Below are 13,380 nucleotides of genomic sequence, written 5' to 3'. Positions count from 1 at the left end.
CCCTAGGCTGAGACAGACTTGGAAATGATTGCTTCCCACTGAGGTGAGAACTGGCACAGTCCCACACTAGGAAACACCCAGAGAGAGTAAAGACTGGAAAACAACATGATAGTGCCTCGATTCCTGGTGCATTTTTAATTAACTTGTTCTGAAACAAAACTTGTCAATTTTAAATTTGGTGAGCTTATTAGAAAATCCCAGACCAAATCACTAATCTCACTATATCAACACTAATATAAGAGAGGGTTTAAGATGGAGCAAGAGCGGAATGAGAAGCAGTCACTTCTCCCCTTCAGCCCACCTGGTGAGAAAAATCTTGTCCCTCTCCCAGACATCTGACTCCAGCTACTCTGATGTTGGTGAGCCACAGGAAGATACAGAAAGGGAGTGAGAGTAGAGAAGAGCTGCATGAAGCAGCTCTCCTGACTCACTAATGGAAAAGGCAACACAAAATCTAGCAACTCCCAGGAATGAATCGGGGACCTTGACTCTGCCACAGTGAACCAGCAAAAGTTTCTTCTCCAGAGCAAAAAGCTGAGACACTTTGAACCTAAAAACAATCACTGCTGGGATCTTTATGTACTGTCATATTTTTTTTTACTAATATGGGATAAGGCTTTGGGGCAATACTGAATCGAGCCCCTTGTTTACTGCATCCAGGAGAAAACTGTGTATAACTAAGTGGGTGATGTGCTAAGATGAAGACTAAGCCTTTTCTCTCCTGCAGTCTGAATTTCAATTACTGTGCTTGTTGCAGCACACTGAGTACAGGCCTTGGTAGCCATTAGCTGGAGAATCCAACTCTAATGTGTTTGACCCAATATAAGCCCCAGTGAGTGACAGGGAATGGTATTGAGCAGGAAATACCACAGGCTGTGATGGATCGTATTCCCAGAACAAAGAATTACCTTCCTCTTCTCCTCTCCCTTTATATCCTCCTGCCAAAGCACTGAGGATGGTCCTATTAACTATGGGCTACACAGAGCATTGGAGGAAATCACAAAGATGGGTTTTGCACTAAATAACTGGACTGTCAGAGAAGGAGAGAGGGAAAAGACATCACTGCATTGCTGGGAGACAGAAACTGAAAAATAGCCCATCCTGCAGCTGCTTTGGGGCCACAGGTTTATTATGTGTGTACAGTGCCTCACACAGTAAGACTTTGATTCTTTGAATCTTGAAAGACCTCTGTAATCCAAATAGTAAGAACAAACAATTATTCTGTGTCAGGATGAGGAATGATTAAAATCATTTTACTGTATTTTAACTGTTGGGTATATAAAAACCCAAGGAAGTTTCAGAATAGTTAAAGATTAACTTTCTTTTTTTTTTTTTTTAGCAGACTTCATAAATCTCTGGGCATTTTGTTAATGACCGCAGTTATGGGCTGTGGAAAAGCCAAGTGATTATAATAAAAAATTATGTATTATTAAGAGTTCTATGTTTTAGTTCTACTTGTGTTACATGGTCAGCAATACAGAGCTCCAGGGCAGATACAGCCACTTTTTAAACTCCCCCTCCTTATAAGTACACACCTTCACCTTTTTTTGCCCCTACTTCTGGTAGCAGTTTAGATCATCTTATCTCAATCAACAGGGAGCAGGAAGAGCAAAAATTTTAAAGGTGAAACATTCACAGAGAGACAATCTAAAGTGAAATCAGAAACCATTTAGTTGGAAAATTAATTCCTGTTTATGACTCAAGAGTCCATCTCAGAAATACACCTGAAAAATCTTGTTTCTCTAACCAGGGATTAGCTCAAGGCCTGGATTTCTGAATAAAACCATGCCCAGGTGCCTGCTGGCTTCAGGATCTAACCCAAAGGCTACTGACTTGGACAGAATAATCCAATAACTTCAGTGTAGGCTGGAGCACATCTGAGACAAGGCAGCAGCACCCCACCCCTTCCTGGGGTCAATGGTCACATCAGGAACCAGCTGCAAACACTGAATTCCATCCCTACTGCTAAATACCACAGGAGATGCCAAGGGCCTGAGTCTGCCTCTGAGGCCAAGAGCCACATGCCCATACCAGACTTATTTTCTGCCCTAGAGAAGGCATCTGATCCAGGCTGGAGGGGATGGGCATCTGCAAACTGCCATTTGGTAAATAAATAATAGCACTGCTTTTCTAGCCAGCAAAAGCAACCTTTTGAGGTTACCTTCAGACCTGCAGGAAAGCCCACATGCCTGACCATTTCCCAGTTGCCTTTCATCTGCTCTCTGTTGATAATTTTAACACAAGATGCTACATCACATCTGCATCTGTGCAAGGCTATTTAGTAAAATTTGTGTCAGAAGTGCTTGAAAAGTAAATATTTGCAATGACCAGGTCCACGGACTCTACCTGCTGACTGTTACCTGGGGCTGGGTTCCTCATGGGCAGCAAGCTGGGTGTCACCAGAACACAGGAACACCATCTGTTGACTCGTGCTGCTGCCATTGTCTGAGGCAGGAGTTGGTTTGACTCACACACACATCTGTTTGTTCTCGATCCAGTAGAGCACCCACAAACACCCTCCAGCACTCCTGTGGCCTCTAGGCAGCAGCGGGGCAGGGCCAGGAGCTCTGCCCCACACTCACACACAGCACCTTTGGTTTCACAAGGTTACACCAGGGATGAACTGCACCCTTGCACAGAACCAGGCATCTCCCACTGATTTTTCTCTCTCTTCCCCCAGAGACCCAGAGAGCTCATCCCCAGGAGGTGGCTGGGTGGTGGCAGGCAGAGAGTGCCTTTCAGAATGGCAGAGAGGCTCAGGAAGGTTGGCACATCCCTGTTTGAGGTCGCCATGCTGGCATTCAATGGAAGAGGCTTATAATAGCTGTGTTGTTTTTCTGAGAAATTATCTTTTATCTTTTTAAAAGGCTTGCTTTCTTCTGTGGTTTTTTTTTTTTTTTTTTTTTTTTTTTTTTTTTTTTGTTGTTGTTGTTTGTTTTTTTTTTCCTTCCAGGTTCCTGCTAACTTCATGTTACTTTTCTACAAATACACTCTAAATAATTTTACTGGCAATAATATATCCAAAAGTAGTATTCTAAGAAAATATTTTAGCGGCAAAAAATAGTCACAGAAAACAGATTTCACATTGTGTAGCTTGAGTCACTGAAAATAGCTGGAGATTCTATCATTTGGGTGAAAACTCACAAAATTTTCACATCAACAGACTACTGCAATGTCCAGTCTGTAGCTAATGAAATGCAGAAAGCTTTGCTAGGAACAGTCCTTATTAGAGAAAGCATTCATACCAAAACAAACCATCCTCTTCCACCTCTGTCTTTTTCTGGTATAATGGAAGAAATAATAAAACAGATGGTGATGGATTTACTCAGGGTTTTTCTGCAAGATATGGGAAGGAAATGTACAGATCAAGAAGCAATCCTGTCAAAAGAAGCTGGGGGAAAGTTCACTGCTATCATTTGTCAATAAGGAGCCCACAGCTGTTCCTTCCTAGCTCTGGATAATATTCTTAAAGCACAGGCCAATTACTAAGAATTTTAATGGCTTATTATTTTTAGTAGTACGAAACATTTTAAGGTCACAATCATTTTGTTCACAAAATAGAAACACATCAAGTACCTCAATGCATTCAGACCAGTTAATCAACACATCAGCACAGGCAGGATTTAGAATCTCAAATACCTCACTTTGAGGTGCTCACAGACTGAAAAATTCATAAATCAGAAATGACTAATGGCTGCATTCAGCAAATAATATCAGACAGCGACTGCATTCGAGAAGCCCTCAATCTGTCCATACGAAGATCAGGAATGATAAGAGGAGGTGACTTTGGCTGTCCTTCCTTCTCTGGCAAATATGCTACTCATAGGAAGCCCCAGTTTGGCCCCCAAGAAACCATCCCTGAGAGGCTGGGCAAGGCTGTGTCCAGCTCAAGCTATGCTCTTGGCAGTAATAGCAGCTGCCTTGCAGGAACCCTCAGGAAAAAAGTCTGCAGAAGTGATCAGATTTATTAAAAAGAACTACAAATCTCTGTCACTCCATCCCTGTGGTTGGCTCAACCCTGCAGGAAAAGAAACATCTGCTGCTGTGGTGGCTGGCTGCCGTCTCCACTGAAACGCATGTGTGGCTGTAACAAAGCATTGTGAGGATTTAAAATTAAATTTACTATGAGATGGAAACTGGGCAGACCCACAGGGTGATCCCAAACCCGCTGTCCCACTTCCTGACCACACAGAAAGGCTCTTGTTTGGGTGTCCCTCCCACTCCTTCCCTACATTAGGCTGGGAGGAGATGCTGAAGGCACTGGAGCAAAAAAAGCCCCTTCCCTTCCTGTCTCCTCTGCTCCCCCAGATCACTCAGCAGGGAGAAACCCAAACCCCAGATATTTCCAGCTTTTTTCCCTGGCTCTCTAGAAGGGGCTGCCAGGGAGGAAGGAAAACCAGGGCACCCCTGCCACAGGGCAGCTCAGCACCTGGGAATCCTCCTTACGGCTTCCCCCACCATCCAGGGCTGTGCCACATCCCATCCTTGTGACAGAAAACAGCTTTTTGTCTTCCCACCCACGTCTGGCTCATGCAGGAGAGACCACACCTAAGCTAGAACACAGGTGACTATGCACATTTGAATCCTACACACAGAGGAAAGATGTCCATCCATGCCTATCTCAGGAATCCTTCATGTGAGGGAGATCTCCCTCCCCATTCAAGAACATGGGAGGGCCAAAATGTGCAAAGGTATCCACAGAACAGCCACCAGTGCTGAATGAGAACACCTCGTGCCATGTTGAAGCACATGCCAAATCCACTCACTCTTCCCCATCATACAGAGATCCAGTTAAAATGAGAAGCTGCAGCTCACAGCTGGCAGATCGGCCCCATCCAGCTGTGCTGTTCAATGCTGGGCATGGACTTTGGTGTCACTCTCTAATCAGCTGTTTTTCAGGAAAAAAACCAAAACAAAACCAACTCTTTTTTGGGGTTGTTTTGTTCAGAACTTCACTCCACTGGTAGGATTCTACCAGGCTCCTGGGCAAATCACTCACACCACAGATTGAGGGTTTTCACTGGAGTTCAATATAATTGCTAGCATTTATCACTTTAATAGCCTAATGAAGGTGAGATGTAATTAGAAAGGGTGTCAATTGGAATATGGAGTTTGTTTTACAATTACCTATACAGTGTGTAACCACTGGCACTGAACAGTGCAGTTTATAAAGCTGGTAATATGTGGCATAAATGCTCATCACTGGGTAACTTAATGTGACCTAAAGCCATGTTCTGTAATTGCTATTTTTTTCCTAAGTGTTTGAAACAAACACAAAAAGGTTGAACTCCTCCCAAGGCAGATTTCCAGCCAATGAAGATGGTTTATGCCCATGAAACTGAGCCCATATAACTGTCACCTTATCATCATTCCCACTTGCAGAGTGATCAGCAGTGATTTTGCTTGAGTGAGCTTTGTCTGTGTAAGCAAGCTCAAATGAATGCAACAATCATAAGAACTTCCAGCAGGGCTATTGCCATTGCAAAAAAAAAAAAAAAAAAAAAAAGAAAAAAGATAAAAATTTACTAAGAATTAAAAGCAATTCAAAAAGTTGTTTTTCTCTCTGTTTTACTCAAAGAAAGTGTTTGGGTAAAGTAAGTTTTATGCATTTCGCAGGATGGCTGACCCTTGTTTAAGGCAGAATGTCTTAAAGCAGAAAACTTCTCCTGGATAAGGAACTCCTGCTGCTAAATAGATACCAGGGCTTGTTGCTTGATGGATATTGTGTGGTAATGAGGGCTGATGGTGCTGTTAGCAGACAGCTTGACGCTGAATCTGAGACCTGAGAGTCACACAGACAGGAACCCCCTGAGCCCAACAACCACAGCACAAAGCATGACTCTCCTTAAAGAGCTGATCTTGCTTCTGAATAAGAAAATGCAGTTTTAATTTGTATAATCTCTCGAGGGTTGGTCAGGTTACTGGAAGAGTGATTACTTCTGGGAAACAAGCCCTTCCCTCTCTGCAAAGCGGAAATGCAGACTTTGGTACTCATCTCATACCACGAGTTGTACCCTAGCCCCGGCAGCTTTTTCCACGTGTTATAGCTGTAGGATTAACAAATAACTTGCTGCACTACCACCCTCTGACATTACCTCAAATGGCTTTTAATTTAGTGCAGAAGACTGACAAGAAGCAATGTTGAAAATTTTACCTTAAAAAAGTCAGAAACAGCAAAGGTGTGGTCTGGAGGTGTAAAATTTGTGCTGTGGCCAGCCCTGCTGTAAGATGGAAACAGAGGGTTCATCCTGACAGGGTCCCTGAAGTCCTACAAACCCACAAGTGGCTCTGCACAGAGTCCCCCACTGCACATGCAGCAGGGGCTTAGGTGGGGTTGGATTCCTAAAGCACTCCCAAATGACACTCCTGTCATTAGTCCACCATTTAACATTTTCACTAGATGGCAGGAAGCACTGACATCTTCAGAAACATCACCCTAATAGCTCTGAAGGGAATCCCTTTCTGCATGAGGTGACCAGCTACAGTGCTTTTGAGGAGTGTGGTCACACCCTCGTCACTCTGCCTCTTGACACACAGTCCCAGCCAGGTCTTCATCTCCTAAACAACCTGCCTATCACCCCCAGGTGGCACTTATTGTCACGATGGCATATAAATAGAGTTTATGAAGCTCCTTAAAATTCAGGTTGAGATCTTATTCCCTATTTCCTGTACTTTGTGTAGCCATCTGAAGCTACAGAAAAAGGACATAAAAAAGAAACATTTCAGAGAGGCACCATTTTGCAGGTCACCTTGCAGGGTTTTAGGTGTCTTCACAGCGAAGAGGTATTAGCTCAGGTACTCCCTTTCCTGTGGTCAGGTGAGCACAGCTTCTTGATATTATTACATGGACACCCCATAAATCCACATAGGCTGCCCCAACAGGTGGGATCCTGCTATAATGTGGAGGCCATATGATGACAGTGATGGCTCAGATAAAGTGATGCTGTTAATTGCAGTGATTAAACAGTAATGACATAATTAATGCAAAAATTATGCATGGCTGGAATCCAAGCTATTGCAGTGCAAGAGGTATTCATCACACCTAGATGAAAATAATTCCTGTGGTGATGGTATCGTATCTGCTTTTATGACTTGATCAGGGATAATGGTTATGGGGAATTCAGGGAACAGTGACAGCAGTAGAAGCAGCTGATGGGAATGGCAATGGCAATGAAACACAAAAGGACTTTACATTTGAATGGACAAATTAAACACTGAAGGTGAAGAGAAAAAGTCATGTTACAGCAAGACCCTCCAGATCCATGCCCCAGACTAAAAGATATCTGTCAGAGTGAGATGCAAAGACTGGCTTCAGTTGCAAATAACATTCAAATGGACAACTGGTATTTCCCTTTCCAAGTGCAAGACAATAATGAGGAACAGAAAAGTCAACTGGTTCATTTTTCTCTTTACAAAGCAACTTTTGATGAAGAACAGGTTTGAAGTTGATCATTAACTCTGCATAATCTACATCCTGCATTTCTAGTCTAGTACATTCACAAATCCCCAATCTGAGAAATTAAAGAATACAATTTAAAGTGACAGGAAATGTTAAGAAATTTCTGTAATATTGCTTAAACCTCAAAAACCAGGTATTCCCAGATAGCTGATACAAATAGGTGAAAAAAAAAAATCAGTCTGATATATTTGCTCCATCCCTGACTCAGCTCTCAGTCCATTCCACAGTTTGGCTTCTAAATTTTGAAAATCCACTTTGTCATATTTCAAGGTATCTCCCAACAGGGCCATTAGGGGGACATGTTAAAAATATGGCCAATCAGGCCTCATAAATTACAAAGAAAAGACTTTTTTGATGTTCAGAGCCAACTGTGGAAGCCCACAGTCAGACAGTCACATCACTCAGATGGCTGTGCCTAGGAATCCTTTCCCACATTTAGACCAGAAGATGTTGCTGTGATTGCTGTTTGACTGCGCAGCAAGAGCAGAACTGCAAAATGTAAAAGTTCCTTGCCCATGCTACAGGTTGAGAGCATCGTTTGTATTGGTCCAGAAATACCCTGGATTTACAAAGCTGGACTGAAAACATGGCCAGCCCCAAGCCTTTCCCACAAATCCAGCTTGAAATATTATTACATTAAGCGGTGGTTTACTTGAACTGTATTATTTATGCTTCCATACTGGGTATCTTAATGTGGCAATAAATAAAACCAAAATGTTCACTGTGTATTACCGGACATTTTACTGATTGATTTTTTTATGGACAAAGGCATTGGGCTCCAGGAACAGGGAAGGACCGAGCAATCTCTGAGCTGAAAGTACACTGTGCATTTAAGAAAGCAGAGCTGCTTTCAGAGGGTTTTGTACCCTGGTCCATAAACATTCACTGTTAACCAATTCTTCTGTGCTGAACCCCGAATTCTTTCTCCAGTTTCTTTCTCTTCTTTCTTCACTGGAATGAAGTCACCAGGGAGTTTTGAGAGTCAAAATTAGCATATGGTGTACAGCTTTGTCCTCCAGTAGCTTCAAACACTTTGGTTTGTTAGCCTGTAGCTAAACACAGAAAGCCCTGAGGTCCAGTAAAGCAGACTGTGTATTTGTGTTCAGGCACTACAATGTATTGGCCATTTGGCTTTATGAACATACCTTGTTTGGTGTCTAAGGAGGAGTGATGGTTTTCCATTTAGACTGTGGAGTCTACTGCTTAATAATAAATACAGTCCTGACATTGTTAAATGATAGCCTACTTCTAATAAACCCCATGCTGATCCCTGTGTTGGTTAGAGTGGGTAATTCATCTTCCTGGGCTGTTAAAACTTTAGCTGAGATTATAGAGACAACATGAATCAGACATGATCAGCATGTCCCCTGCTGGTTTGCTCATTTTCTCCCCATAACAAAATGCTGGCTAGTTTTCCCTTCACATTGCAGGTCTTGTTATTAGTTGATTTCATTATTAATTGCTCCTAAGGCTTGGGAGGCCTTATCCAGGCACATCCATAAGGGATCCACAGGGTCTAGAGTAAAACATACCCCTGTACTTTCATGCTCACACTTCTCCCAGGCTACTTGATATCAAGTTGTAATCCCTTTGTGTTACTGAGTACAGCCTGCAGCCACACTCTGAACACACAAGAATTAACTGAGAGCTCCAATTTTTCCCTTGATTTGTTCCCAGAAAGAAAGATGGGAGAAAAAGAAGAAAGAAGAAAAAAAAAATCTTATTATCCTCAAATCTAATTACAGCTCAGTAGCTCCTGAGGATTTGGCTTCATGAAGTGGTTCATAAAGCCTTCCTTGTCATTATGCCCACTAACACCCTTTGGTCTCATGTACTGATAAGGGCTTGTGTAAGTAATTTTAAATTAGCTGATAATATGCCAAAAACTGCAGGATGCTCTAGGCACAGCCAGGTATCCTAAAAAGAGCAGCCTCCAAGGAACAACTCCCAAATGCCTGAACAGACCTGGCTTCTCACTCCCTTGGGTCCCACCGAAGGTAACTAACTCCCTGTGCTCCCCTGGCTGTGCTGGGACAGGCATCGGGCCCCAGGAGTGTCATTCCAGGAAGGGAAGGGGGCACAGCACAGCCAGGGGGGCACAGCAGCACACATCCCCCCACGGCCAGCACGGATGGAGCCTCCCCAGCTCCCCAGCACAGCCCTGCACCCCTGAGCACACAGGACACCTGATAGAGCAAGCAGAGCTCTTAACCCTGGATCCATTGCCTCTCATTAAGGCAGCTCAGGGCTGCCCTTTCCAATCACAGGCTGGGTAGCACACAGCCCCTTCCTGCACATCTGCCCATGCACAGCTCTGCCATCATTGTTTGCCACAAAAAGCTGAAGTCGGGTTAAGAACGTGTTCTTTTTCTTTCCTCAGTCCAGTAACTTCTTACAAAATCCAACTGAGGCACCACAGATTTTTCCCTTTCCTTCTAGATGCTTGTGTTCTCAGGCACTTTTTGACAACACATTAATTATTGTGATACATGAACATGGCATCTTTCATTTCCACAGCTACGTGCAGCCAAACCAACAGAAGATTTGCTTTCTGCCATCAAAAGCAAGAAGCCCAGATGTGAATGCCACCCTGTTCCCTGCAGAACAGCCACTGCTTGCCCCAGGCCAGGTCAGCCACAGTCCTTTCCCCTGTAGTCCCATTGATAACCTGAGTTGGCAGCTCTTGCTAGGAATCCATCTGCTCCTGTTTGGAGAAACTTCTCAGTGTTCCTGAACCAACTTGATACTTGTGCTGAGGGAAAATGGCAATTCAGAACCCACAAAACACACCCAGTCTTAGAACTGGAGCTGACAACCTTGTGCTTAGTGAAGGGAAGGGATGGCTGCAGCCCAGAGTTGGACTGCAAATCCACCTGTATCTTCAACACCACTGTATTTCCCAAGCCCTGATACCTCTTAGATATCCTACAAATTAGATTATTACACCTCAGGGATACCTATTACAGTAGGTCAAGAGACTGGGAGAAGGAAAGGAGGAAAAAGTAGTGGGTTTGTTGTGTTTATTTTTTCCCTGACTGTATTTCCCTTTAAAGCATACTTTCTGTTTTGCTCTTTCTGTAGGTTGGCTAGCACACTAAACAAACAGTAACCAACTGAGGACCAGTCTGGAAGGACTGAGTTAGACAGTAGATAAAAGACACCAAATCTATCCAGAAAGAAAAGCAAGCCACATAGATGACCCTCCAGAGCCACTACTTACTGGGTAGCAGTACAGGTAAAACCTCACAGTCCGGCTTCCAATCAGTGGGAGCAGTTTAGCATCTCATTTACAAGGCCAGTCCCCCAAAGTAGATAAAGCTACCTCACTTGCCCAGGTTATGTGCTCAGTGTTAACACCACCAGGCCTCCCTAGTCTCTGTAATATGATTGGGAAATATGATACACCTGTCCTGAATTAGAGGAGATAGGTTTATCTCATTTCAGAGCCAGCTCACGGATGGGTGGAGATCAGATCAGCTGTAAGAAATTCTTTTTATTGTGTGACTTGTTACTTGCAGTAGGGTGAAAACGTCTTCTAAGGTGATCTCATGCACTCTGAGGGATATCTTCTTATCTCTAATGTAGTTTATACAAACCAAATTGGTTTTTGCTTCAAACAGCCTTCTGTAGAAGAAAATCAATTTCAAGATGCAATGACTGCAATCCTTCACGCCGAAGATCCATTGCAAACATACCAATGCATGCTCTGGCAATGCACAGCTGCAGCGACAGGACAAGCAATGCCTGTTATCAACATACAGGCCGTGTCCAAATCAAGGTTTCACATCCAGGGAACTGAATAATCCACTGCCACTCTAGTAACAGTTCCATTAACAGAGCTGAAAGTATGTTGTGACTAGGTAAGAAAATTCTTTTTAACCCCTAGAGCATTCTGGGACAGCCATTTCAAGCACTGGATCAGTTATCAGTCAAAATAAATCCCCCCTGAAAGTGCAGGGTGCTGATCTGAGATCCACCCACACTCTGCACCTCTGGGTGCAGGTGTTTTCATGCTCAAATTATTTGAATTCTCCTTGGTAACTCAACAGCCTCACACCTCCGTATCTTGTAAATCCATCCACCTTGACCTCCATCAGCTGCAGTGTCAGCCAGTGCTTCCCACCACTGCCAGACTCCAGGAAACCTTTTCACCTTGCCTTCTGCACAGCCCTCTCCCAGACCAACCTCCCAAGGATTATTAAGGATCTCACAGCAGCCTCAGTATGAGGATTAGAATGCCCTCTCCCAAAGCACAGGCTCTCCTGCTTCTGCTGAGATGATTGCTGCACGTTCTTGTTGTCAGTGGCCTCAGGCAGCTGGAGTCCAGGAACATTTATAAAAGCCATGTAAATTGTGTGGCCTTAGGCCAAGAGGGTCAGAGCTGATGTTAGTAATACCCTTAGATCTGCTTGTGACTATGCATAGGCTTTGGGTGTGACTGCATTTAGAGAAAACAATCATCTCTGCTGCATAACATAGGCTGGACGGCCATGGGCATGATCCAGGAATTGTCAGCAGGATCAGAATTCATGAAAACTGCTCAAAGGGCTTGTAACACTGATTCTTCTGAAAACATTTCAAATGCCAGAACACCATTACAGCACCAGGATGTCAATCTCCATTAGAAGAGGTTCACACAACTGTTCCAAAGCAGTGAAAAGGAGGCAGGGTTTTATCTGGCTGTTGCAGAGACAGACACATGGATCATCAGGTGTCTCCACGGCCAGAGCTAGTCAGGACCACAAGGTGCATGTTGAACACCTGACATGAGCACAGCTTGGGCCACAGGAGCAGTGCAGAGGCTTGTGTTCTTTCAGAAAACTGTAGACTGAGGGGACTTCCTTTGGGTGGTGTGTTATAAACTTGTCCCCATGGTGCAACTCTGAGTCACTAGGGCTCTTAAAAGTAACCCTGAATACATTCCTACTGACTTTCAGACTTCTAAGCCTTTCACCCTGGGAACAGTCCAAATTTCACAATATCCTTCTTTTATTGCATCTATCAGGTTACGTCCAAGCTTTCAGTGCTCGTTCTCTTTCTCCTCTTTGGTTGGTTGGTTGGATGGCTGGTTGGTTTTACAACTGATTTTAACCCTCTGCAGCAGCAACACTTTGTCTGAACACTTTTTCATGTAAATCACAGGAAAAAGAGAAGCATCACTCATTGTGATGGACAGTTGATAATTATTACACGAGTGTTTATGCAGAACTCAACCTTGAAACAGAGTCATGACTTCTTTTATAAATCACACGGAACCAGTTTGGGTTTCTTTAGTGCCCAAGCAGTATCAGAGAAAACAAAACAGCTCCCAGCTCAACAAAATGGGCATCCTTACCTGTAAATTTACGTGTTGCTTTTTGTCACCTTTGTGCTAAAATGAAGCTCCATTCGAAACTTAATTAGATTTAGTTGGAGAGGCAGCAGCTTGCAACAGGTTTTTATTCTTACAGGGTTCTGAAGGCACTTTCAGTGAGAAACAGAACAGTGAACATTGGGAAAACATCCATAAATCTGGAAAGATGCCACTGGATTTCAGCATGCAAGTCTCCACATAAGCTGGACACCTATATCACAGGGTTCCTTTAACTCTGCGGCCATGTAAAGCAGCCGCACATTAAAACTGGTGCTGGACTGATCATTCAAAATTAATTTAGCCACAACATTAATGAGCAGCAGAAGTTTCTTCTGTTGCTTGTGTGAAACCTCCTTGACTTTGCTTCCTCTACCCTTTCTATAAAAAATGTTAGCCCCCAGCTTTTCTCTGAAGCTTTTAAAATTGGAAATGTGAGCAGTGCAGATCACACTGCAGGGCTGTGATCAGAGCCTGTTACATCACAGACCCTGGTCTGCTTAGAGCACTGGGGTGGGCTGACCCTGTCTGGCAGCTCAGCTCCTACTCCCTCTGCCCAGGAGGATGGGAG

The 13,380-nt window shown here is 43.7% G+C and overlaps 1 protein-coding gene across 1 annotated transcript in view; it reads right to left on the bottom strand.

Moving 5' to 3' along the window:
• Positions 1 to 10,709, bottom strand: part of CAPN13 (calpain 13) — a 66,185-nt gene extending 55,476 nt beyond the window's left edge. The window contains exon 1 of the mRNA XM_077781783.1: positions 10,680 to 10,709. The gene's annotated coding sequence lies outside the window, so the exon portion shown is untranslated. The remainder of the gene's footprint in view (positions 1 to 10,679) is intronic.
• Between the last annotated feature and the right edge of the window lie 2,671 nt (positions 10,710 to 13,380).

The sequence above is a fragment of the Lonchura striata genome, chromosome 3 (genome assembly GCF_046129695.1).
Source record: "Lonchura striata isolate bLonStr1 chromosome 3, bLonStr1.mat, whole genome shotgun sequence".
NCBI classification, from domain to species: domain Eukaryota; kingdom Metazoa; phylum Chordata; class Aves; order Passeriformes; family Estrildidae; genus Lonchura; species Lonchura striata.
The sequence above is the reverse complement of the archived record's forward strand: the minus strand, read 5'-3'. Positions and strand labels throughout refer to the sequence as shown.